Below are 27,252 nucleotides of genomic sequence, written 5' to 3'. Positions count from 1 at the left end.
AAAGACAATTATTGAATCTATAACTTTTACTTTAGCCGGCTTTTGCTAAGTCTTACCGTTTTTCAGAAAAATTAAAAAAACTGAATAATGCCTCCAAAAATGACCTTTGACCCCAAATAACTTGTTTTGCACACATGGGATCGATGGGGACTTTTAGGACGTTGCTTCTAATGGCCAACCCTAGCTCTCCACCAAAATTCAGCTTTGTGGGAATTTTTGCTATTTCCCCCTTATATGCATGTCTATTTTGACCGGACTAGTTAGTTTGTTTACAGCTAATCACCACATAGAGTAACTATCACGAATACTCCTGAAGGAAAAATGTGATACTTCTCATGTGATCCTCATTAATATGTATATCCCGATTCTATATTTCCTATATCCCCTACATCCCCAACTAAGAACAGATACCACCTCCTCTCTATTTGTTGGCTTTCTTTCCTAATTTTAATGTGTTTTAACTCGTATTCTTGCGTTACTCGTTACTGCGTATACCACCATGACCAGATTGCTCATACCTGGATGTCAGAATGAGGCACCCTTATCTTTACCCTTTTGTTCTAGCTGCCATATGAAATGGCAAAAGAGTGGCTTGATTGAGTTGTTGACTTCAAGAAGCGCCAGTTCATCCACCATTTCATTTCCTTCGATATTGTAATTACCCGGGACCCAAGACAAAACAAAGATTAATTTTAGCGTCTCTGAGGTGTTCTTGCAGTACAGAACCGCCAAAGAGTAGACAGTGTTGGACCAGAGTGACGGCTTGACTGCGTGTATGAGAAGCGTAAGTTGAGGGTATCGCAATAGACGCCTGTTCGTGTTCCCGTTTCCATGTTGGATCCATCGGTATATACCTTTATACCTAATTGAGGTGGGGATTTGTGGGAGCAAACGTGATATATAATCACTGATTTCCCTCATACCAGCGGCTGTTGTTGTTGTCAGCACAATCTGGCTCTGGGTCTATCTCCAGCTCTGGGAATGTGGTTGCTTCGATTGTAGCCACAAAGCTACTGCAGCTCGTTTAGTAGGTTTGACAGGGCAGTTAAAAAGATGCAGTGTGTCTTGCGGGCCTATGCCGCATGCTGGGCAGATTTGCACGGTTCATCGATCCTTGGCCTATAGGAATTTAGATGGATGCACCTTTCCGATCGTAGTTGAGCTAAAACTACTCTGGTTTGTCGTAGCAGTTGACGCTCCTCAGCTGCGATATATAGGGGATGTTCCTCGAAGACCAATCACACGATAGTTCTTTATAACATCTGTGTGAGTGCTACTTCAACCTGCTTGATAGGTTTATCGATATCTTGTAACTTTGGACCTCTCTTTCTAGATCATGAATATCCCTTCTAACATGCCTTTGTGGTGGGGATTCCTATCCACCATACGGTGATTAGGATGGCTCTCACGGTAACACCCGAGAACTTATTCATACAACTCAGTTTGTTGAAAATAGATTTGACATGCTCGGATGACGTGAATATGCTGTCAAATTTAACCCCTTACGGAACCCAGGCTGATGATCGGCAACTGGATGACTACTTCTGACACTGGAGAGGAGTAAAGCATCAAGGGTCTTTGCTACGGGCAAAGAATAATTCGAATTACAAATAGAATAATTCAAATTTCAAATGGAATAATTCGAATTACAAATGGAATATTTCGAATTACAAATGGAATAATTCGAATTACAAATGGAATAATTCGAATTACAAATAGAATTCTCGAATTACAAATGAAATGTTACGAATTACAAATAGAATTCTCGAATTACAATTAAAATAATTCGAATTACATCTGAAAAAGGTGTAGTGGGCGCGATATCTATCGAAAAGATATGACTCCCAGAATAAGATCCACTTCCGTTATGGACCAAGTCGGTCCATTCCTTTAAGTACCTCCTCCGCTACCCTTTTCTAATCTAATCCTAATCCAAATTTTTGTCGGCACGTTAAAAGGTCCAAAAAGGGTCACAAAATTCCGAAAAGACCCTAAATACGTTTTATCTGTCCGTAGATAAAACTTTCAATTCACATAGGCTGAGGGTATATCTCCGTGGGCAAAGTCGACTGATACTTTTTTGCTAGTTCAATGAAAATTTAAGTTTTTACTGTACAAAATACTCCTGTAGAGACAAGTCCCGACAAATCCCGTTGTCCCGAAATTGCCCCGCAAATCACGAAAACCCAGGTTAAGGAATAACGAAATCCCGAATCCCGGATTTTTGAAAACCTGTCCCGTTCGACATATGTACCTACTTAGCATCCTTCGACTTTGTGGGCTGTCCCACCTGCGTAATGGTGGGGCCTCTTTTTGAAGATGGTGCTGTGATCGAAAGAGTTGAATCGTTTGTGGGGCGTAGGATGAAGTCAATATCGCTCCTGAGATCATCCCCCTTCTATCGCGACTGAGGAGCTTCAGCTACCAGGAAGAGCCAGGATGACACCATGCGAAACATCTGTCCAGCATGTGGCACAAACCTGCCCTGCCAAACCTACTCAACTAACTCCAGTAGATCTGTGGTTATATAACATCGAAGCAGTCACATTCCTGGAACTGGAGATATACCCAGAGCCAGATTAAGCGGAAAGGGAACTTACAAACATAAAATAAAAAACACTGTTACTACACCAACAGCTCTCCTGAGTTTGCCTTTGGGGACTATGGGAGTCGATGTTGACATTGACTTCTACTTTGCATCTTTGGACATCGATATGAGAGAGAATTAGTTTGCACTCTCTTAATAATAGGTGGATGAGGGACCCTACGGTACGCCCACTTGACTTTAGCCAACCGATTTGCAAAGCTAGTTGATGCGGTGGGAATGTTATCGGCCAAAATGTTGGTCGGTCCGCAATGACGACCTGCCGCGGGAGACCAGTTCTTCTGGCTTCGGTCGATGGTTGGTCATTCTGTGCGCTCGACGGTCGTGGCTTCAAGAGATTATTTGTTATGTATAAGAGTCCCTGTCGATGTACATCCTGAGTACGTGCATCGGCCTACTATACGACATATTCTTTTTAGCCATCTGATTTGCAAAACTAGTTGAGGCAGTAGGAACGTTATAGGCCAAAATGTTGGTCTGTACTCAATGGCGTCCTGCCTCTGCAGTAAAGTTCTACGGGCTTCGGTCGATAGTTGGGCCTTCTGTATTTCAAGGAATTATTTGTTTCAGCTAAAGCCGAGGCGAGTTTATTTACGACTACAGTAGCTGAAATGACTGTGGTATCGAGTTCGTCTTCCGATAAACTGTCCTTGATCGCAGCAGAATCACTACCCTGGTAGAGACTCTGAGCCACCGTCTGCTTCAATAGGGCTAGAATTTGGGTGCTTTGTTCAGCCAGACTACCCCGATGACGTCTATATTGGGTACGAATCTTTGTACATCGCTATACTTGAACGAAACTTAGCTCAATGGATATGATATTAGACGGCTAGGTAAATAATTTTGTGTGTGATCAATACATACTTTGTTGTGACAATATTACAAATTCCCTTAATCTCCCCAGTCCTGATACAAGCTGACTGTGTTAAGAGTTATCCTTTCAAACACTGAAAAACACTTCCAATAACTCATTAATTATTTTACACTCTGACAACATCATTTAAGCCTCAAGATTGGTTTGTATTGCGCTTTTTTTTTTGTTTGTTGGTTGAGGCTATCAGTTTTGACGCACATGTTGATGATTGATATCCTCTGTCGTCCAGACATGATTAATTTAGTTTTGATTGATTTTATGTTTATTGCATTTTGCATGTCAGTAGTTGATTGTGGAGCATTTTCTTCGCCATAACTTTCTAATATTTTCATTTTTTATTACAGCGGCAACGAATTTATTACTCCATCGTAAAAATTCAACAACAAATAAATGGACGGATGGACTATTGGTTGGTCGGGCCGGACAGCTGGATGGATGGTGTGAATACCAGCAGAATGGCGTTGAAATTACCATGCAGACCAATAGATACCAACACCACACAACATCACCACACTATTATGCCAATATGAATAGTGAAGAGTGGAGTAAATTCTGCCTTTGTCCGTCTGTAGTTTATGGCATATCGGGAGGAAAATGAAAAACCATGTTTGCTATAAATACACAGCGTGTGGCCTAATTCGTCTAATTGTTGTGATTTGATGGAAAAATTGTAACAATATTTCTTGGCGCGCATTTTTCTCTCTCTTTACTCAGCCTTAGCTTCTTCTTTAGCTTTTGATCACAGCAATAATGTGTGAAACAAGCGCGCAAAACAGGCGGTTTCCCAGCGGCCACAACTCCTTGGCACACTGCAAAGAAAAGTCACACTTTATCTGTTGTCTGTCCGATTGGTCGGTCGGTCTGCCTGGGAGAGTGCGAGAAATAATTTCTTAAATACAAAGGAAAATGTGAAATAAGCGACTGCAAATAAATTATAGCAACAGCTGGTCAAAAACAACGGCAACAGGTTTCCGGAATGAGTAATTTTTTTAATCAAAACTCCAGCGGAATGGAGGTTTTGCGAAGTTAAAAAGTGAACTGAATAAAAGCGAAAAATATCCAAATGTAATTTATTTGTGTGGCCAACCACAGCACTCTTTGACCACTGGACACACAAAGAGTGCATGGCGAAATGTTGCGGATCACAATTTATGGCGCGATGATTATTACAATGTAATGCGACTTCAATAGGGTGTTGCATATAAGAAGTGTTAGGTTTTTTTCCTAAATGTGAAGTAACCTTGGTTAGGGTGAACTATATAATTTGTACGAAAGTTATCGAGCTTACCAGCCACCTAAGGTGGTGGCTGTAGAGATTTTAAGAGGTTTGTTGTCATTACCTCAAGAAGTATAAATAATTTCAACGAAAAATAATACTACTTGGTGTACAATCCTACGGCGGCGGATTTTTCGATACCGGATTGACCCGAAACCAAAAACACCCGTGTTCCGGCCAGCGGCTTCCACTTAAGTGTACACATGTTTGTTATACCCTACACCACTATGTGGAAAGGGTATTATAAGTTTGTTTTGGGACAAATTCATGTAACACCGCGAAATATTCGTCGGAGACCCCTAATGTGGTATACCAATCTTCATATCTCGTCGAGATAAAGCGATTTTGAGATGTGTGTCCGTCCGTCTGTCCATTATAAATTGTAATCAAACTCCGGGCCGCAATTATGGACCGATCGTCACGAAATTTGGTATGGATGTCAGTTTCACGTCAGAATGATGGTGATGATCGTGAAATATTTAGCGGGTGAAATGGACCAGAAACATAATTTTTATCCGATTTTGTAGGTCGCAATAATAGTCCGATTAAATAAGGTAAGAGTATATGACAAGGAAGAAGCTTGCAATTTGAGATGGCGATCGGATAATATCTAGAGGGTTAAATGGACCACAACTTTTGTGTGAAAATCTTCATTCCTGAAAGACACATTCCTTCCTCGTGAGTTATATTTGGAAGATGATCTCTTGACCTTTCCATTGATGTCAATTATGTTGCTGTAGTGTAATCATAAACACACTATTATAGCTCAATTGGTCGCAATTATAGCTCAATAGCCACGAAATTTTGCACGAGGTAAGAGTTTAGGTTAAAGAAAATGCCTATAATTTTGCATGATGATCTGATATTATTTAATGGGTGAAATAGACCATTACTTTTGTAAGAAAAATATACAAATTTTATTTTTGGTCCACATTTTAATTTCTGGAGGGCATATACCGGCAAAGTAGACTACATATGGAAAGATAACTACTGACCTTTCCTCCTGATGCAAATTGCAATAACGTGTCTGCTAGATAATGGGCCTACTGTCTAATATATGTATAATGGGTACTGTGTAGATAACCACAATTTCCTCCCATGCTCAAATTGTCTCTATCATGACAGAGAAATTTTCAGTTCAATTGTCCAATTGGATTTTTTTTATACAAATATTGCAGCATAGAGTCGCCTCGCCTCCTATTTTGGGTAAAGGGGACACAAACAATACGATCAAAGATGTGTCTCATCGAAATAATGGTTTTAGACCCCAAGTATGTTTGGACGAAATTCGTTTCAGACAAGTTGGAGTCGATTTAGGCCCGTCCGTTCATCTGTTTCTCTTACTGTCTAGCTGGCTGGTGCGCACGATAACTCTCGAAGTGATCTACCGATTCGAACTATATTTTATACTTCGTAAAATTTAAGTTCAAATGTATGCTTTATAGGTCCACATCTAACCCACAAAAGTTCAAAATTTTTTTCGAAAAATTGTGTGAACGATAATTGGCGAAGTGAGCAATCGATCGATCGGGTAAGACTATATCGATCCACACCTTCGGGTACGTCCCGCACAAAATTCGGAAAAGTGAAATTTAAGAGTCCTCTCGGATCGTTTTGAATTTTTTTCAGCAGATTGTCCTTGTGGTTCCCTTCACGATGGTACAATTGCAATGGCAAATCCATACTACCTGAGATTATGGCCGAAAAGCTCCACGAAACTCTGAAAAACAAACAAGAAACCTAAATAAAATGGCAAATCCGCAAGATAACTCTCAAGTGGATTTTCTGATTGGTCCAAACTTTGCACATCGTATTATTTCATTATTTATGGAATGTGGACTATATCGGTCCCGTCCTTCGAGCACCTCCCACACAAAATTTGGGAAAAGTGCAGTTTGAGGACTCGTATCGGATCTATTTGAATTTTTTGAAAGAAGTTCTTCATATTAAGTTATTGATAGTTTTTATCGCCGAGTCCGAACAGCGTGTCCTAAGTTGACACTTGTAGAAACTCAGGAAGTATCGCCAACATAACAATGGGGTATTTTTCCACCGTTGAAAGTTTGATGTGGCCAGACCTGGGAATCGAACCCGGACATTCAGCGTCCAAGGCGGTTGAAGATAGCTAATTCCTAAAGGTTGTGGTGTAGGGTATCACATGGTCGGCCCGTCCGACTCTAGCCTTTGCTTACTTGTTTTTATATATTTTGTTTTCTGTGTTGGGATCAGCATATTCCGGAATATCTGCTTCGCCTCATTCAAAATTCGGTGAGATGCAATAGGTCCCGGGAGTAGGACCATCTCAGGGGTTGTTCTAGACTCGTCCATGCGATAGGCTACGACAGGGACATTGTTGCAGCCCACAGCGAGTCGTCATCCGAAAACGAGACTCCCCCGCAGCCGCATACTCATCACTTAACACGTTCCGTTATTTTCCCATTCCCTGAAAATACATCTTTTTGCAATTTATTTTCTATGGAATTAGCGGTCAGATCGCGACGCTGCACTGTGGTTCCGCCCGTGGACGAAAATCGAAAAATTTATGGCAACATATTTGACTGCGATTGAAATAAATATTCTCTAAACACATAAAATTTTTATATCCAGTACAATTTTTGCCAATTTACAGCGGTTGATAATTGTATGTGGTGCCTTAAAAAATAATCCGCAAAGCATTCGCAGCTTATGAGTGAAATTATAAAAAAATAAAGAGGTAAATGTACAATTTCCAGAATGAAACTTATAGTTGATGGCATTGACAATGCATTTACGAAAAATGTTTATAAATAGCTTTCTACCTTCCTTAAAAATAAATTATTTGTAAATGACTTTTTCTGGTATTTTTAAAATCAGTACTAAAAATTTATGTTGAGTTTTACTAATGTTGGGAGTATATGGGAGACTCCACATTTTTTTAAAAAATAAAAGGGAAAGTCTCTAGTTTATGATAAAAAAATTTAGCTGACCCCCTTTGCCCCACGCTAAGTTATTCCCCTTATACCACGCATGTAAAATAGTCAAAAATCCGAAAATAGGGAGGCACGTTTATATTGAAGCTATACCTAAACTTGGACATATATTCAATATTTTTTGCAAGGAGATATTTTATGTATTGTGAACCCGAAATCCAATTACAGCCAAATCGGTTTGAAAATTTGTCAAAAATAGTTCAAAATTCCGAAAATCGTTTATATGGGGCCTTACCTAAACGTGGACCTATATTGAACATTTTTTGCGGGGATGTATTTGTTCGCTCAGAACTCAAAATGCAAAATTTCAAACAAATCTGTTGGAAAATGTTTCTAAAATCGTCAAAATAGTAAAAATGGGCCGATACCATTATATGGAGGCTATACATAAACGTGGACCTATAGCCACTAAAATTTGTTTTCTATATTTTTACCTCGTTATACACCTATGTTTTGGCACTTCTTTCCATACAAGTGGGACCCCTGTGCGGTGTAGAAAACCATTCTCAACAACAATTGCAGCTTACAGCATTGTGAAAGTGATACTGAGGAAGGATCGCATCAGAAGTGGATGTAAGCTAGGACGTACACAGAGCCCCGAAATGAAAATGTTTCATACAAACTAGGAACATTTTACTTCCAAGAAGTGCCTGTGACCTCTTGGGAGATTAAAATTTCTTTTCGTTATTTCTTTCATGTTTTTGGTGACAACATTTGTCAGGATTTCTTCTTTGCTTGTGAGCACAAGGAAGAGCTTAGAGAGCCTGGCACTCAACATCGTCTAAGCACGAGCGTAAACTTCTTGGAAGCCTGTGGGCACCACCGTTGACCTATATGGGCTCATCCGCTGCCATCCCTACTGCATTGTCCGCCATAACAACGCAGATATCTGTAGACCTTATTCCTCAAATACTTTGAGTTGGCTCTAACAGATATGTTGGTAGTGTTGCAGGTATTTCTTCCATGCATCGGGTTAGGGTTATACCGCCCATGATCGGTCGCCAGAGCCTCGTTTGAATGAACAGAGGACACCAAGTCTCAATTGGCAGTGGGTGAGGTTGACGTTTGAAGAGGACTGGCTATGTGAACAAATATATTATTCGTGTTTCGCATCACTCTTCCGATAGTCCTCCATCAATAATGGGAAGGTTATTTGGTCTAGTTTCAGAGAGTTTACCAAGCATCGTTTCCGTGATCTGCCCAACCCTTCTGATGTTCGACATCATCATTGCTGCAACCGCTCGCCATGTACCTGCCGGTCGAATAATCGCAAATAAGCATAATTAGCTTCGTCGTACCAACCCCAGTGAGCCCAGAGTCAGGAAGCTAACACTACAAGTTAACAAGTTGGTCAGTGAGCATAAGCGAAACAAGTAGTTAAATCATCCGAAGTTGCAACACTGGAACCGGAATAAGTGAATTGTTAACAACAGTTAAGTCACTCTCGAACCCTGGAAAGACTGGCTGATCCGAAGAGTCGCACGTTATTTCAATCGACAATTTGTCGAGCACCCCTGGAGTGACAGGGTGAAGAAAAGAATACTAAGTCGCATTACATGTCTTCCTGCCGAGTCGGAACCATCGCAGATCACAATAGATGATGTTGCAAATGTCAGCAGGAAAGCTAAGTCATTCAAAAGCGTTGGACCCTGATGGAATCTCCATGGTAATGCTGAAACAGCTGGATGTGCCGGGAGTCCTATCGCTACTTGCGTAGGGTGGTTCCGCTACTGAAGCCAGGCAAAAATGCCAGCAAATGTGAATCGTACAAACCGATTTCGTCGTCCGTAGCAAAGAGCCTTGAGGCTTTAGTCATCCCCAGAGTCAGAAATAGCTATCCAGTTGCCGATCATCAGCATGGGTTCCGTAAGGAGCATAGAACGACAACAGTACTGCACGCTATCCCAACACATATTAGTCGTGGACTCAACCAGAGCAAGCCGGGTAGAAAAGTGATGGTGGTGCTTGATGTCCTCTGTTTGAGGACATTGAGCAGACCACGTCCGACCAAGTTTGAAACGTTGGATAATCATTTGTGAAAGGCTGAACTCCTATTTGACTGAACATACCACCTTTTTCCACCAGAGGAATATGCAAATATCCGCCACTAAATCTACGGCCACTCTGTTCACCACATGGTCGGCAGGGGTGAGAACAGAGATGAGTGTCATGGTTGATTGGTAAAATAGCTGGATGTGCCGGGAGTCGAGTAACTCACTAAAGTTCAAACTGTCGCTATTTGGGTAGGATGGTCCCGCTACTGAAGCCTGGCAAGAATGCCAGCAAATGTGAATCATACAAACTGATTTCGCATTTATCGCCCGTAGCAAAGAGCGTTGAGGCTTTAGTCCTCCCCAGCGTCAGAAATAGCTATCCAGTTGCTGATCATCAGCATGGGTTCCGTAAGTAGCATAGAATGACAACATCGCTGCACGCCATCCCAATACATATTAGTCGAGGACTCAACCTGAGAAAGCCATGTTATAGAAAAGTGATGGTGGTGCTTGATTTATCAAAAGCCTTTGATACTGTCAAGCACTCCACTCTGTTTGAGGACATTGAGCAGACAACCCTGCTACCAAGTTTGAAACGTTGGATAATCAATTGAATGTGTGGACACCAGTCATACGTGGAATTCAGGAACAAGAAGTCCAAGCCCATTAGAGTAAAACAAGGAGTTCCTCATGCTGGGGTGATATCTACGGAACTGTTTAAACTCGTCTACCCCTCCTGTTTTCCGCCCCGTCCAGACGGCATTGAGATCGTAACATATGCGGATGATTGTAAGATTTTGCCATTAGGTACCTTCCCTGATGTCATTTGTGAAAGGCTGAACTCTTATTTGACTGATCTTACCAAATATTATGCAAATATCCGCAACTAAATCTACGGCCACTCTGTTCACCACATGGACGGCAGGGGTAAGAACACAGTTGAGTGTCATGGTCGATGGTAGAAAAAGTCCGACCATAAACTACCCCACATATCTAGGGATCACATTCGACAGGATGTTCATGTTGTCCGCGCATGCGACAAGCTGAGGAGGAACAAGGTCCTCAAGTGACTAGACGACAACACTTATGGTACAGAAAATAAAGCCTTGTTGGCCACATGCCTCCTCATTTTTTCAGTGGACCATCTACATGACGAGACAACGATTCTTCCAGTACAGCAACACAATAGCATGCTTTCGTTGCAGTACTTGCTCTGGTGTTACCGTGAGAGCCATCCTAACCACAATATGGTTATAGGACGCCCCCAACCAGTCATATCAGGTGGGATCTTCATGATCTAGAAAGAGAGTTCGTACGTTACAAGAGAGAACCCCTAGATCAACAAGCCATTAAACCAGGTTTAAATAGCATTCACACGGATGCAGTCGCAGATGTCATAAAGCATCGTGTGAATGCGATACTCGCTGAATATCCCCCATCTATCACAGCTGACGAGCGTCCACGCTGCCACGACAAACCAAAGTGGTCTTGGCTCAACCACGCTCGGGATGGTGCAGCCGTCTGAATTCCATGCGACACAGGCACGCACGACACACTGCACCTTTTCAACTGCCCTGCCTACCCTACTCAACTAACTCCAGTAAAGCTGTGGTTACTTCCCATTGAAGCAGCCACATTCCTAGAACTGGAGATAGAACCAGACCCAGAGCCAGATTAAGCAGAACAAGTAAAATACATTAAGTTAGAACCGGGTAGAACTTTTTATACCATAAACATTTTTGAACTAAAATGGAATAATTAGTTAGGCGGAAAGTTTTTAGACTCAAAGAAGACTAAAACCAATTTTCCGATATTACGCTACAACCTTCAAAATACCGGAAATCAAGAGGTACGCTTCTACGGGGGACATAGGAACCCGCGAACCTATACTTATAATTCTTTTCTGGAATATTTTATAACCCCATGGAAGACTTAATAACCAATTTCAGTCTTTCGGTGGGATAATGTCGTCACAACCTTCAGAATTACGAAAATAGGAAGGTGTGAAGGCGTGGACCTATACCGTAAAATTTCTGGGATAAAGTTGTATACCCCCAACGAAGATCAAGTACCAAATTTCAGCCATTTCGGTGTGATAATGAGCCTAAATCCTTCAAAATACCGAAAATCGAGTGGTACCGTTTAATGGGCGCTGTATATAGGCATGGATCTATACCGACAAAGTCCATACGGAACGTTTAATACCCCAAATGAAGAACAAATACCAAATTTCAGCCATTACGGTGGAATATTAAGGCCACAACCATCAAAACATAGAAAATCGGGAGGTACGTTCTATGGGGGCTATACTAAGGCGTGGACCTATACTGACAAATTTCATATGGAACCTTTAATACACCCCCAAATGAAGACCAAATACCAAATTTCAGCCATTGCGGGGGATTATTGTGGCCGCAACCTTCAAAATACCGAACATCGGGAGGTACCGTTCTTACTTACTTACTTAGCTGGGCCATTACAGAACATTTGTTCTATAGGCCGAACTCTCCATTTCTCTCTATCTTTTGCTTCTCTTTCTGGAATACCGCGCCTTGTCATCTCTTAATCCACTTGTTTGCGCCATCTATTCTTTGGCCTGCCAATTCTGCGTGCACCGCCAAACGGCTCATATTTATACGCCTTTTTAGCGGGTTCATCATCGCTCATTCTTATGATATGGGCTAGCCAACGTTTAACTATATTGATGTCGTTGTATATCAGATACAGCTCGTGGTTCATGCGACGTCGATATTCACCGTCAACGCAGATTGGTCCGTAGATCTTTCGAAGAATTTTTCTCTCAAACACAACAAGCACTGCTTTATCTGCTTGCGCAAGTACCCAGGCTTCGGAACCATACATCAGCACGGGTACCGGTACGGGAGGTACCGTTCTATGGGGGCAATGTGTAGATGTGGACATACACCAACAAATTTCTGGGGGAAAGTTTTAAACCCCCAACGTAGACTACGTACCAAATTTCTGCCATTTCGTTGTGATAATGACGCTAAAACCTTCAAAGTACCGAAAATTGGGTGGTACCGTTCTATGGGGGCTATATAAAAACGAGGACCGATATAGCCCATTTGCAATACCAAACATCCTAAAACTAATATAAACTTCTATACCAAATTACAAAGCTCTATCTTAAAAATTTTGCGAGCTGTATCTTGATTTCAACACACGGACGGACAGACGGACATGGTTATATCGACTTAGAATTTTACCCTGATCGAGAATAATATACTTTATAGGGTTCCCGATGAATATTTCGATGTTTTACAAACGGAATGACAAATTTAATTATACCCTCCATATTATGGTGGATGGTATTAAAATGTAACAAAAAATTTCTTCAATCTGTTGTTACCTTTATGTGGGGGACATACCAAAACATGGACCTATGTGGACTATTTTTGGAAGAGGAGTTTCGGGACCTCTGAGAACTTCAAATGTCAAATTACAGCTAGTTCCGTAAAATTTGTAGTTCAACACCTCAAAATCCAGAAAATCGGGGGTACCGTTATATGGGGGCTATACAAAAACTTCGACCTATATTGACGATATTTGGTGGGGACCATTGAGAACATAAAATGCCAAATTCCAGCTAATTTAATCAGAAAATGAAGCTGAAAGCCTTAAAATACTTTAAATCGGGAGGTACCGTTGTATGGGGGCTATGACAAAACGTCGACCTATCATGGCAAATTTTATTAAAGAAGTTTTTGGTCATTGAGATCCTGAAATGTCAACTTTCAGCGAATTCGGCCAAAAATGTAGCTAAATTCTCAAAATACCGAAAATCGGGTCATACCAAAACGTTGGCCGATATAGCCAATCTTCGAACCTCACCGACAGTTCCACAGGATGTCTTATTTAAAATTTGGTCCAGACTCTTAGGTACAACCGAACTACACTAGCGTATGCCCCCCTCGGACATATGTTGATACACATCTCCCCAAAGTAGGTCATATATTCATATCTGTCACTCCATTTTGAAACACCCTCTTCTCTTCAACAAAAATTGTGTCAAACAATTATACATCATACACTTACATATGTTCATACAAAAATATATTTGTTCTGATGTTTTCACATCTCTATTGCTTCTTCCTTTTCAAATATAACAAATGTGTTCACAAGAAAATCGAAAACTTGAAACAGAAGCTGAATTAGAAGAAAAATGTTTCTTTTCCGTTTGACATCTTTATGGGTATCGAATAGGCGAACGAAGGCATTTCAAGTCATAGCACGACAATAACAGCATTCGATGATGAATGTCTTGGTGAAATAAATATAATTTCTATGACAGTAGACAGCAATTAAATCAAAACGAGAATACAAAAAACGGAGAAAAAAGAACAAATTCAATACAAGTTGAACATATGTATGGGCATCTGTATTTTCTTCATATGTACATATGTTTCGAAGATGTCTACAAGTGTTAATATGAGCTAAAACGGATAATGGGTTAAATAATATTGTGTTAATGGTGTATATAAAACATTCGGAAGGCGATAATGGGCTTACCAAATAAGAACTCAAATTTAACCTTGTCTATTGAGGAAAGGATGAAATATACCAAGCTACGGCCTGACCGGCTGTAACATGACAAAGCCCAGGACTTACATTGGTATGTCTTTCATCTCAAGTGGACACTGACATCCCAGTGGTGTCACCTGGGGAGCTTTTTTTAACACCCGTTAAAAGTAGTAAACAAACATGCCCCGCCCGTTCTCCCATAAGAACGTTAAAAACATGGGCTGGAAACTATAAAAGAAAAGTAAAAACAAACCCCATATGACGTTGTCGACTCCCGCAATCGTTCTAAGAACCAGAATCTGCGAATATGCATCTGGAAAATACAAGGCTGACATTACTACCATACAGGAAATACGATGGATTGGGAAAGGCGTCACAACAACACCTAAAGGTGGCGCATGGTATTATAGCTGCAATGACATCAAGCACGAATTTGGTTGCGGTCTTGTAGTAGGTCGGAGGTTAAAACTTCTGGTCTCCAGGTTATGAAAGACATGCTACAATACTCAATGTCCCTCTGAAGACAAGAATGTGCATACAAAATATATATTTTACGAGCGTTTAGTGGAAACATATGGTCGTTGTCCTGTCCATGATATTGAAGATATTCTAAGCGATTTTAATGCCAAAATTGGAGAGGAGAATATCTTTGGTCCAACAAAAGGGAAATTCAGTCTTCACAGTGAAACATCTGGCAATGAACAGAGGTATACTTCGGTGTATACTGTGTCATTTCTTTTGACGTTTGCCTCTCGTATAACCTGTTCAAGTAGGGTGTTGAAGATATAACACGAAAGGATGTCACCTTTTCTGAAACCTATTTTGGTCATAAATTGTTCGGAGAGGTTTCTTTTCCTTTTATCTAACGGCCGGGTAACAGTTAAAGTAATTTTACAAAGCCGAATGAACTTTGCGGGGATATCAAACACTGATATGGCTTGGTACACATTTGAACGTAAAAAAGGCCTCTCTAACATACATATGTCGCAAACATATTTTGCAGCAAACATATATTTGTTGGCAATGAGTCCCAAACATAACATATGTTTGGGTCCTGCAAACAAATATATGTTTTGGTGCAAACAAAATATATGTTTGGGTGCAAACAAAAACAAACCCAAAAGCCACAAAAAACAAACACATGCTCCAGTGGGCGCTTACTGAGAACAAAGGATCGTAAATTTCAATGTAAAACACATTGAAATGTATGCTCACTTGCTCTCAGTAAGGGAAATTCAACTTATAAGTGTACGAAAAGTACTAAATGGTACTAAATTTTGTACAACTTGGATTTGTGTGAACGGATAGCGCTGGAAACATGAAATTTGGAGTTATGATTACTGTTGCGGTAGACCTCAATCCTCTACCGCAACAGTAATCATTGTAAATTCTTACTTATGTGTACGAAAAGTACTAAAATGGTACTTATGTGAATGAAAAGTTATAAGTTGTACTAAATTTGGAACCGTTTGGTACTTGCTAAAATAAAGAACTTGAATTTTGAATTTTAGTATTGGGATCATGTTGGTGTGTAGAATGGAGATAGGAGCGAAATTTCGGAAATTAGTGCTTATGTGTACGAAAAGTACTAAATGGTACCAACGTTGATATTGTGTTACGGAATAGAGTTGGGATTCGAAAATTTGGTATTGTTCCGTGTTGGTGCCTAGGAATGTGTTTTTGGAAACAAGTTCCATAAGTATACGAAAGGTACTAAATGGTAGAGATAGAGCTCGAGTGTAGCGTTGGTATATGGAGATGGTTTAGGAAATATGTATGTACAATAAATATACGAAAAGTACTAAATCGTTCCAAGTTTGGTGAACGGAAAGCGTTGGAATTTTAAAATTTGGTATTAAAGTCCCTTCTTGTGTGTGGGGTTTTGATATCGAGGAGGTAGAGGTGTTGGGTTAAGATATGGAGGGTTTGGAAATACAATAAGTACTAAAGTGGTTGAGCTGGAATTTTGGGATAACAGTTGGCGAATGGAGTGGAGATAAGGAGGAGGTTTTGTAAATTCGTACTTATGAGTACTAAATGGTACCAAATTTGGTACAGTTCGGATTTGTGAGAACGATTAGAGCTGGAATCCTGAAACTTGAAATTAAGGAAAGTACTTATTGGTAGAGAATTTGATATAGTTTGTTACTATGTGAAGGTGATGAGATAGAATTTTGAAATATTAGGAGGAGATTTTAGAAATTCTTACTTCTATATATGAACATTTTCTCTGGGGAAACAAATAGATCTGGATATGAGAATCCTGGTTAGTATATAGGGTCGATATAAGGAGGTATTTTTGAAGCTTATACCTATGCGTCCCATTATGTAATTTGGAGTTATACTAATATTGTACTAAAAGTTCTAAAGGGAAATAATCAATAAGTGTACTAGAAGTTCTAAATATTACTGAACATTGAAGCACTAATATTGAGTGAACAGCTAAATCCATCGCTTTGACATTTGGGATTAGATCAGAATGGTTATGAAGATTCGAACTTAAAATGCATGATATGTTTCTACATGTAATGCCATAGGCATTAGGTGAACAAGGAGTGCAAAAACTGTTATATTTTAGATAAGGTCCTGGGTTTGAAATGTTGTGTTATATATTGTACCATTGGTTTTATGTGAACGCGAAGTAACTTACTGAAATCAAGTAATTAAACTTGAAGTATTTTTTCAACACAACTGTGTTTTTCTGAACGTTACAGTAAGTTTATTTGGAAATGTAGACATATGTGATAATTTATTTACCAGAAGGTTTGTATCCCTTAATTGAAATACCTTCAATATATTGACGGAATGTTCGCACTCTTTATACAGAAGGAGCAGTCTTCGCATTGGCAGACGTACTTGAAAAGTACAAGGCCGATATTACTGCCATACAGGAAATACGATGGATTGGAAAAGGCGTCACAACAACACCTAAAGGTGACGCACTGTATTATAGCTGTCATGACGTAAAGCATGAGTTTGGTTGCGGGTTCGTAGTTAGTCGGAGACTAAAACATCTGGTATCCAGCTTCACCCCAGTGAATGAAAGACTTGCTGCAATTCGAATAAAAGCTAAATTCTTCAACATCAGCTTTATTTCCGCTCATGCTCCCACTGAAGAAAAGGACGAACAGACCAAAGATATATTTTACGAGCGCTTAGAAGAAACATATGACCGTTGCCCTGCCCATGACATTAAAATCATTCTAGGCGATTTTAATGCCAAAATTGGAAAGGAGAATATCTTTGGCCCAACAGTCGGGAAATTCAGTCTCCACAGTGAAGCATCTGACAATGGTATGAGGTTGATAGACTTTGCAGCTGAAAAAAACATGGTAGTTAGCAGTATCAGATTTAATCATCTCGATATTCATAAGGGCACCAGGCTATCTCCAGATCAAAGAACAAGTAATCAAATTGATCGTGTTGTAATAGATGGAAGACATTCATCCAGCGTGTTGGATGTACGATCGTGCCGAGACGCAAACATTGATTCGGACCACTACCTTGTTGCAGCAAAGGTACGTACCCGTCTAAACGTTGCAAATAAAGCACGAACAGACACAACGCGGAAGTTGGACATCGATAGGCTGCAAACACAACAGATAGCCACAGCATATTCCACTCAACTAGTCCAATTGCTTAACGCGAGCACTCCTTGTCCCGATAACATAACAACACAATGGCAAAATATTGTCCACTCCATGCAAACAGCCGCAAAATCCATACTTGGATTCCAGAGACCTCCACAAAGGAATTCATGGTATGACCAGAAGTGTCGTGGTGCTACCGAAGAGAAAAATGCGGCATATAGAGCTACTTTACAATCGGTAGCAACGCGTAGCGCACGAGAGAGATATCGGGAGAAAATAGGAGAAGAGAAACGTCTTTTCCGCAAGAAAAAGAAAGAAATGGAAAAGCGGGAGTGTGAAAAAATCCAGATGTACAGGAGCCAGAATGAAGTCCGAAAATTCTACCAAAGAATGAAACATCAAACAGATGGCTTTGGTACAGGCACATCCTCCTGTAGAGACCAGCAAGGTAATCTGGTAACAGATACAGATAGCGTGCTAAGGATATGGAAGGAACATTTCTCCAATCTGCTGGTATCCAATAGTAGCGAAGACGATGATAGATGGTATAGAATGTATACCGCCCGGCCAAGATGAGGTAAAAACAGCAATCAACCGGCTAAAGAATAATAAAGCAGCAGGAGCCGATGGCTTACCAGCCGAGCTGTTTAAATCAGGAGGCGACGCGCTGATAAGGTGTATGCATCAGCTAGTTAGCACCATCTGGAAGGAAGAACGCGTACCCGACAATTGGAAACTGAGGATCCTATGTCGCGTCCACAAGAAAGGAGATAAGACTGTATGCTCCAACTATAGGGGCATAAGTCTTCTCCCTATTGCCTATAAGATAGTGGCAGGGATATTGTGCGAACGACTAAAGCCAATGGTCAACGAAATATTTGGAACATACCAAGGTGGCTTTAGACCTGGCAAGTCCACCATTGACCAGATATTTACCCTGCGGCAAATCCTAGAGAAGACCCAAGAGATGCAGATCGACACATTTCACCTTTTTGTCGATTATAAAGCAGCACGACAGTCCCCTCCGATCAAAGGTATTCCACGCAATGTCTGAATTTGGTATCCCCGCAAAGCTCATCCGGCTTTGTAAGATGACTTTAACTGATACTACGTCCTCAGTTAAAATTGGAAAGAACCTCTCCGAAGAATTTTGTACCAAAAGAGGTTTCAGACAAGGAGACAGCCATCCGTGTGACCTATTCAACATTTTGCTGGAAAAGGTAATACGAGATGCAAATGTCAAAAGAAATGGCACAATTTACACCAATAGCCACATGTTACTTGCCTATGCTGATGACATAGACATCATGGGACGATCAGTAAAGGAAGTAACTGATACCTTTAGGAAGGTCGAAGCAGAATCTGCGAAAGTGGGTCTGGCGGTAAACGGCGAAAAGACCAAATTGATGGTGTCGACGCGCAAAGCGCCCATAGATCTGGAAGTTGGTACCTACAATTTTGAGGTAGTTAAAGACTTCGTCTACCTCGGCACTGCCATAAACACAACAAACAACATCAGTTGTGAAATAAGAAGAAGAATTGTATTGGCCAACAGATGCTACTATGGTCTAAGTAAGCAATTTAAAAACAAAGCCACATCTCGTCAAACAAAAATAACACTATACAAAATGCTGATACTACCCGTGCTAATACATGGCTCCGAAGCATGGGTACTTGCACAAGCAGATAAGGAAGCGCTTGGTGTGTTTGAGAGGAAAATTCTTCGAAAGATCTACGGGCCGATTTGCGTTGACGGTGAATATCGACGTCGTATGAACCACGAGCTATATAAGCTATACAAAGAAATTAATATAGTTAAACGTATCGAGATGCAACGATTGCGTTGGCTAGGCCATATCATGAGAATGAGCGATGATGATCGGCAGGCCTAAGCTTCGATAGAGCATACAAGTGGATGAAGGAATGAAAAGGCGCGGTATTCCAAAAAGTCAAGCGAAAAACAGAGAGGAATGGAGATCTTTTCTTACTTCGGTCTATGGAACAAATGTTCTGTAATGGGCCAACTAAGTAAGTAAGTAATATTGACGGCTTTTTATGTTTTGTGGTGAGATAGACCGATTTTTTAGAAATTCGGACTGAAGAGTTACGAAGAGTACTCAAATGAAATTAAAAATTAATTAACAACAAAATCCTATGCAAATGCATATATGATAAGATGGTCGTACCGAAAATCTGTTTAGACAGAAACTCGTTTTATCACAAAATAAAACGAACTAAATAATAATAACATTGTTTAATTAATAAGAAAGAGGACATTTCCTAAAAATCGCCATGTTGCCAAGTCAAAAATTAAGTCGCAAGACGTGTTGAAAAATGGCCACGTCTGGCTAGAAATCGCCATATCTGACTGCCGTGCCCACGGGCAACCTTTGGTAACTCCCTAACCGCGAGGAATTGATAAGAATTTGTTCGCAGAGGACTTATTTTTGCGTCTTCTAACCAAAATAAATATAAAAAATTATTTTTATCTCTGCAGAAAAAAACTCGGGGTTCAAAGGGTTAATATACCATCCATCTTACGGTGGAGGGTATAAAAGCATATGTGGAGTATAACACATTATTTCTTTGAGGCATATTTTCAAAGCTTCTATAACAATTTTGGAACAGCTATAAAAATTGAATTTAAGAAATTCGAAATAACTTCGAAAATTCAAAATAAATATGACATTTATCTCATTTTGTAATTGATCTAATAAAATGCAGGCTTTAAAAACAAAATAGCCTCTCTATGTCAGCAATGTCAGACTACATCTAACAACAAAAGCAAAAAACCTCTAAGTTAAATAATGACTTCTGAATGAAATATAGTCAACGCCTAATTTCATATGAACATGTTCAGTGTTGCGATGCACTTGATTTTTTTGAAATATTTACTAGTATGCGACTCTGTCGCCTTGGTGTACATTGTAAAACTGCCAGAATGTCCAATAAAATACATACATATGTATGTACATATGTATGTGAATGAGTTAAAAATTCAACATGTGTTATTTCAATCTTCAATTTCACAAAAAAAAAACATTATTTGTTTAATGACACAAATTATTGTTTGACCTCAAAACCAAAATACAAAATATGAATAATTATTTTTACGCAGTGACGATACGATACGACATTCAGTGAATACAACATAAATTACTTTGGGAACTTGGAAAAGGGGAAATTGTGGTTGGAAGATCAAGTAGCAAACTTAACGTAACTTTTTGTTACAATAAGTTTAAAAAATTATTTATTTTGCGCAAATGTATATACATATATGTTATTAAATTAGTATTCCAAGATTGAAGAAAATTAGTAAATTACTGAACACCCAAGCCGTTAAGGTTTTTTTTTAAACGCCACAATGTCTAGAGTTGAAAAATAATAACAAACTCAAACGTTTTATTCCGACTCGTACAAATTACCTTTTTCATTCTGACCCATTTTACATTTAGAACATTTATTGTTGGTTGGCGTTTGTTGTTTTGTTAGTTTCATTTCTAACGTTTTCTTTATAATTTGTTTACACTAATTGACATTTCAAATAAATAATATTTGTTGACTAGAGGAATTGAAAAACAAAAATGAAAAAGAAATACACTTGGAATACGCCAAAACACGTACCAACATATACGTACATATTTATGGACAACGTGACACACGTTATTGCTGTTGCTGATCGTAATAAATGGCACGTTGCAGTGTCTCTGCAGTTTAGGCCAACGAGTTGGTAATCAATGTCAGCGTTTAAGAATATTTCATATTTATTAGTTTAGCATAAATTTCAAATAAAACGTTCACAAAATGGTGTCAAATTTGAAATAAATTTTACAGGTATAATTGTCGGCGTGATATGTTGATTGGCGTTGTACTTCGATTTTTGAAATAAGCTGAGAAAAAAACGGTAAGTATAACTGTTATAGTTAACTGTAAGTGAAATTGATTTAAGTGACAAAGGGTTTTGTAGCTATGACAAAAGACAGTAGTATTACGTACGTACTCTTGTATGCATTTTGTCGACAGTATGGAAACACCTTAGCATTTTAACATTTCATAAGCATAAGAACATTTCAAGCCAACCTTTTTGAATATGGAAGAGATACCAAAAAACTACCGTGTATGGCTTTAACACGTCAAAGTACAAAGTTCAGGCATTATCTTGGTTTCACTTTTATATCAACTAGCAGACCCCGGTCCGTGTTGTTGACCCGTCGTAATGAGTTTTAATGGCAAATTTCTATGGACTTTATGTTTGACAATTCAAAAATAGGTATTTTCTACCTCACTTCTTCGGGCCATGGTCAAACCGAGGAGGATTTTAAATTTACCAACAGATTTTGTCTGTAACCCTTCTGGACTGTTGGATTTTTGGCCCATTGATGCTGTTTGGAATTTATTATAGTCCATGTCCCCTGTCTTTATCCTAAAGCGATCTAATTACAAAATATAAAAAAATAGTGAAGTCGAATTCTCCCGCTTATTGAGACTTATATGTTTTAGTTTATCATGGCTGATGGACCGTTAAACCCCACCAATTAAGGAAATTTGTAAATATATCGTTTTTCTTGATCGGGGGCGCAACCACCGTTGTCTCGAAAATTAATTTACAAGCCGAGGCACTTAGCAAATACAGCGATTTTAAAACAATAGGCTCCCGAAATTCGTCCTGAACATTTTCTGAAAATTGCATGAAATTAGTTTCAGTAGTTTTGGAAAAATAATGGCGTTGCCATCAGTTTTCAAAATATAACATATGTATTTAAAAACAAGTAAGAACGGCGTTAATTTCGGCCGGGCCGAACTTGTTGTATCCTCCACCACAAGTTGTATTGAGGTAAATTGGAATAATTAGTTTCCTTTCGTGTATGAAGAAGACTTAATACTAAATTTCAGCAATTTCGGTAAAACAATGTGAGGCACCATTCTATGGGGATTATTTCAAAACGTCGATCTATACCGACAAATTTCTGACGAAAAGATTTTAGGCTCAAAGAAGACTAAATACCAAATTTCCTATATTTCGGTAAGAGAATGTGGCTAAAACTAAAAAAATACCGAAAATCAAGAAGTAAGCTTCTATGGGGATATAGGAAGACGTGTACCTATACTGATAATACTCTTCTGGAATATTTTATAACTCTTGGAAGACGAAATAACGAATTTCAGCCATTTCGGTTGGATATTGACGTCACAATCTTCAGTATTACGAAAATCCGGAGGTACCGTTATATGTGGGCTATATCGAAACGTGGACCTATACCGACGAATTTTAGTCAGAAATGGGGCAATATGAAAGCGTGGACCTGTACAGACATATTTCTGGCGAACAGTTTTATATCACATTGAAGACTAAATACCAAATTTCAGCCATTTTGGTGGAATATTGAAGACACAACCTTCAAAATACGAAAAATCGGGAGGTACCTTTCCATGGGGGCTATATGAAGGCGTGGACCTATACCGACAAATTTAAAGGGGAAGTTTGAGTACCCCAACGAAGTCTAAATACCAAATTTCAGCCATTTCGGTGGAATATTGAGGCCACAACTTTCAAAATACCGAAAATCGGGAGGTACCGTTCTCTGGGGGCTATATGAAGGCATGGACCGATACCGACAAAGTTCTGGAGGAAAGTTTTATACCACTAACGTAGACTAAGTACTAAATTTCAGCCATTTCGGTGTGATAATGAAGCTAAAACCTTCAAAATACCGAAAATCGGGAGGTACCGTTCTATGGGGGCTATATGAAGGTGTTGACCGATACCGACAAAATTCAGGGGGAAAGTTTTATACCCTTAAAGAAGACTACGTACCAAATTTCAACCATTTTGGTAGGATAATGAAGCTAAAACCTTAAAAATACCGTTCTATGGGGGCAAAACTTGCGAGCTGTATCTTAATTTCAACAGACAGACAGACGGACGGACAGACGAACATTGTCAAATCGACATAGAATTTTATGCTGAATATTTCCGACGAATATTTCGATGTGTTACAAACGGAATGACAAATTTAATTATACCCTCCAGATGGTGGAGGGTATAAAAAGTGGTCGTGGTCCGGTATTTTGGCTCCAAATATGTACATAGTGCACACACAATCCCATTGCCTCCCAAAATTTATGCTGAAACCGATATAATAATAAGTTTGACTTATGCATATTGCGTTTAAAAGAAAGGCGTGGGGAAGGTGCCCCGCCCCCTTCAAAAATTCAAGAAAATATACATCCTATTTTCATCGGGGGCCCTGTACATTCGCTGAAAATTTCACGAAAATCTTTTCAGTGGTTTTGTAGATGTGGCATATTTTGAAAAGTGGGCGTTGTAAAATCTTTGGGTCCTAAAAGAGTAGGTAAGGACGGAGACACAACCACAATTGTCTCGCAAATTAATTTCCAAACCGATACATTCGTAATTATTTTAAGTATAGCATTTTTAAAAAATAAGGTATAGGGGAAGTTCCTCGCCCCCTCCGAAACAAAATTTGCAGCCTATTTTCACCGGGGGTCATCACTGCACATTCCATGACAATTTCAGGAAAATCAGTTCAGTAGCTTTTGTAGAAAATATTAAAATTGAAAAAGTGGGCGTAAAATGGCCGTGGTCAAATTTTCTTTGCCATCTCAGCTGATGCCCTTACCAACGAACGACATTTGATTTTTATTTATATAGATAGACATATACCAGACCGAGTTGACTCCTGGAGAGCTCCTTAACACCCGCAAAAGTTGGTGAGCTGAGATGTGATGTACCCGAAAGAACAATGAATACAGTGGTTGAGCATGGGACTAGTAACCCATCTTCAGAACAAATACCTTACTATGAAAAACGAAGAAAAATACAAAGGCATGCCTCTTAGGTTGACGATCCAGTTAGTGGTCGACTAAAATGTGTGTATTATTTCCAGTTTGGGCAGTGGTCGTCAGACCACGTCCCTATCATTGTGTCCGTTAACAGACCAGCAGATTTCAAAAGTTCTTACAGACATTTTTTTCTGATCTATGGAAAAAGATTATGTACTCGGGAACCTGAGATATTTCCCCGACAACAACTAGCCTGTTGACCAGCAAGTATATGGCGAGCAGCAGCTATGTACTTGCCGTGATTCGTCAGAGCAGATGACACGAACGTAAGCTGCAGTTGTTGTTAAGCTTGGTTTCCTGTACCACCGCGACTATGATTAGACCTAATGTCACAGCATAGGAGACGGGACTACCAATTGAGTGTGGTGAGCTTCGTCGTAGGAACCATGAAGACCCAAGAGTCAGGGAACTTATTCTTAAAGTCAGCAGGCTAGTTGCTGAGCATAATCAGAAAAAGTGGCTAGACTACCTGAAGCAATGCAGAATTAATGTAGGATCGAATAAATTTTGGGAAAAGCTTAAATCTGCTGTTATTTTCACCCGCAATTTATAGACCACCCCGAGAGTGATAGGGCGAGGAGGAGTTTGCTACGTCTAATAGCTCTCGCAACCGAAGAGATTACTCCTGAATTAACGACGAGCACTGCTGCAGATGTTATCCGAAAAGCAAAATCATCCAAAGCGTTGGGCCTACACGGAATCTCTTTGGTAATGCTTAAGTAACTGGATAAAGTCGAAGTTGAGTATTTGAGTGTCCTCAATGTGCCACTAGCCATTCATATTGCATCAAAAGCCTCCTCGAAATTTGTTATTTTCACCCGCAATTTATAGACCACCCCGAGAGTGATAGGGCTAGGAGGAGTTTGCTACGACTTATAATAGCCCTCCCAACCGAAGAGACTACTCCTTAATTAACGACGAGCACTGCTGCAGATGTTATCCCAAAAGCAAAATCGTCCAAAGCGTTGGGCCTACACGGAATCTCTTCGTTAATGCTTGAGTAACTGGATGAAGTCGAAGTTGAGTAGTTGAGTGTCCTAAATGTGTCACTAGCCATTCATATTGCATCAAAAGCCTCCTCGAAATTTGTTATTTTCACCCGCAATTTATAGACCACCCCGAGAGTGATAGGGCGAGGAGGAGTTTGCTACGTCTTGTAATAGCCCTCTCAACCGAAGAGATTACTCCTCAATTAACGACGAGCACTGCTGCAGATGTTATCCGAAAAGCAAAATCATCCAAAGCGTTGGGCCTACACGGAATCTCTTTGGTAATGCTTGAGTAACTGGATGAAGTCGAAGTTGAGTATTTGAGTGTCCTCAATGTGTCACTAGCCATTCATATTGCATCAAAAGCCTCCTCGAAATTTACTTAAGGGACCCGCTAAGGAAGTTAGGCAAGGATGCCAGCATAATCGTACAGGCCGATTTTTTCCGTCTACTACATTTACTATAACCACCGTTTTCACGTAAAATTCCGAAAACCTAAAAAAGGCTTAATTTTTGACCCCGAATAATTTGTTTGCACACATGGGATCGATGGCGATTCGTGGACATTGCTTCTAATGACAAACTCTAGCTCTCCACAATAATTCGGCGATGTGGGAATTTTTGCTATTTCAATATCTATTTTAACTGGACTATTTTATTTTATATCTTGAGTACATAAAATTAACAAAAGTTTAACATGATATTACACCAAATACTTACCATAAGACTGTATTAGATACCTTACCTTGTATTGAACAGCTTCTTTAACTTAAAACTGTCATGTTTAGGTCGTTCCATGTTGTTGTCCTCTGTATTTGGTGTAGATGGTGTAGAAAATGTTGTTAGCTGTCAGTTTTCCTTTTGTTGTTGACTGCCACATTTTTTCACATTCAACATTGGATAAGAAATGTTGCAGCAGTTGTGGTTGCCATCACCACCACCAACTATCATCATCAGCGGCAGCCACGAACGACAGTGACATCTAACAATTTTATTGTATTCATCGAAATTTCTTGTTGAGCTTTCCACAATTTTGTCGTCATCATTCGCTCTTTCCACTCGTTTTGTCTTCCTCATATTTTCTTTATTTGTTACAATTAAGTAAAAATATTTCATTTTTTGGACACTTCTTTAATGGTCGGTGACAATTTTCATTTACGCTGTTCATTGTTGTCACCATCATGGCATATGGTACGTATGCTGGTCTTTTTTGGTTGGCACGTTGCATGTCGCCTTCATACATGACACTTAACACTCGTCCGCAGTTTGGTTTTCATTTCTTATTTTTTTTGCTATTTTCCTCAAGTTTGAAAAGTGGGGAAAATGTGATTTGTGTACTTTGAATGTAAATTTGTTGTATTGTGTTGTTGTAATTGTGCTGTTGTTGCTGTTTCACTGCTACTGTTGATGTTACTGTTTCTTGTTGTTGTTTTGGTTTGTTAATGTAACACAGTTTTTTCTTTCTCACTCTCAATTAATTAATGGCAAATGTTTTTCTTTTAGACAAAACGGAACGAATCATTTAAACTTTATATTTTAGCAAAAGGGG

The sequence above is a fragment of the Musca autumnalis genome, unplaced genomic scaffold (assembly GCF_047663935.1).
Source record: "Musca autumnalis isolate F117 unplaced genomic scaffold, ASM4766393v1 scaffold_1, whole genome shotgun sequence".
NCBI classification, from domain to species: Eukaryota; Metazoa; Arthropoda; class Insecta; order Diptera; family Muscidae; genus Musca; species Musca autumnalis.
This window is presented reverse-complemented; position numbering follows the sequence as displayed.